Below are 1,941 nucleotides of genomic sequence, written 5' to 3' on the forward strand. Positions count from 1 at the left end.
TTACTTGTTTAGTTAGAGCTTTTTATAATATTATTTCATTTATTTATTCTTCTAAGAATGTCTCAGAGTAAAGCATAATCAATATAATCTCAGGAATTATCTTTTTCTTCATAATGTCAGTATAGAAATGTTAGCCATATCAGAAGTATAAAGAAATCAGATAATTAATAAAAAAGAGCCGTTACTCGTGGCAGGTCTAGTGTTATGCTTGTTGTGTATAGACCCTTTGTACTCTATATATCAATCCTTTCAGATTCAAAATTTTATTAAAACACCCAAATTCTTATCTCTTCAAAAGTCTGATAATATCATCTAGTTTTCATCTAGCTTATAATAACCACTCAAAATTAGTTATTGCTAGATGAGTGATGATTTTAAGATGAACAGTATTCCATAACCCTGTTGGTGAGTAGGCAATATATATCATACCCTGTATATTAGCCCAATCATGAGTTATAATGCATAAATTGTTCTAAATAACTGATTTTTTTGTGCAATAAAAGTATGGTGTCATAAATTACTGCCCATTGCACTTGGAGTTTTTTGCAATTACCCATACAAATATCCCAGATTATATTGCATTCATTTATGTGTATCTATACAAAGATAAATAAGGATGTACATGCACACACACACACTTTAAAAAAAAAAAAAAATTATATAATTATAATTTATAAGTGAATTGTGCATCCAAATCTGGAAGGCTTATAATATTTTTTTTTATAATTTAATATGGTAAATAATGCCAATATTAGTAATTAGGAATGATCCTAAATTCTTGATTTTTCTCTTTTACTTTGTGTGTGTGTGTGTGTGTGTTTATAGAAAATATTTTTTTAATAAAACAATTTAAAACTAATTGTGAATGATCCCAAAGTCTTGACCCCACTTCCCTAGTTTCTGTTTCCTACAGCCATAAATCTCTCCATATAGCATCTGCAAAGAAACATCTGTCGCATAAAAAATTTTTGGTTTTGATGCTTATTCTTATTGGCTCTCTTTGGCATTGTCAACCTATAAGATAGGCAGTTCTAATCCTATTTTTTTTGTTCTCTCTTTTACTTTTCAGTCTTTTAGTACAGATATTACACATCAATTACCTTTGTTCATATTTTCATTCAAAGGGGCAGGTCTCCTGCTTGATATGGGAGTATTTTAAGGTCTCATTCCAAAACAGAGATTGCTCACTACCCACCCCGCATTTGGGAAAATCTGAACATTATCTGGGGGCACGCTTTGAACTAAGAAGTTGCACAAAAACCCTATCATTTTCCCCAAATTTGGGGGTATCTACATGGGAACATAAAGTATTTTGAAATTTTTTATTGCCTAGCAGGGTGTTTTTCCCGTATTAAGAGAACATAAAGACCAAAATTTAAGAAAAAAATAATGTAAATTATCATACTGAGGGCCTATCTAAAATACTTTTATTTTCAGATGCATTGAACTGGAATTTTAGTGGATACATACACATGTCAGTCAGTTCCTGCACTGAAGACAATCCACTCACATGTAAAAGAGAGAACAGCAATGCTGAGCGCAGTCTTGCTAGACTCAGCATGAACTGAGTGGTTACAGTGGACTTGATCCAAAATTCCATGGTTTGCTAAAGGATTATGCCAAATTACAGCAAGACATACGGTTCTGCAAAATGTCAGAATAATTTGCTTTGAGACTATGATTGAAGAGTTATTGTGATTGTTTACAGCAAGAATAAATTTTGAATTTGATGAAATTATAGTTTGAATTGATGTTATTTATGATTTACAAAAGCTTCTACTACATGTAAAGGCTCCAAAAGATAAATATGCATACATTAATAAATTTAATTTGAGTAGATTTTGTATTTTGTATTTATTAATGAATATGAAAGATTGTCACCTCAAAGCTTTTAAGACATTTGGGAACAGTTTACACACACACACACCACACACACACATA

General features: G+C 30.9%; 1 pseudogene; it reads left to right on the forward strand.

Annotated features, from left to right (window-relative positions):
* Positions 1-1,733, forward strand: part of LOC119570854 — a 5,978-nt pseudogene extending 4,245 nt beyond the window's left edge.
* Positions 1,734-1,941: the final 208 nt, after the last annotated feature.

Source organism: Penaeus monodon, unplaced genomic scaffold (assembly GCF_015228065.2).
Source record: "Penaeus monodon isolate SGIC_2016 unplaced genomic scaffold, NSTDA_Pmon_1 PmonScaffold_4187, whole genome shotgun sequence".
Classification (NCBI taxonomy): domain Eukaryota; kingdom Metazoa; phylum Arthropoda; class Malacostraca; order Decapoda; family Penaeidae; genus Penaeus; species Penaeus monodon.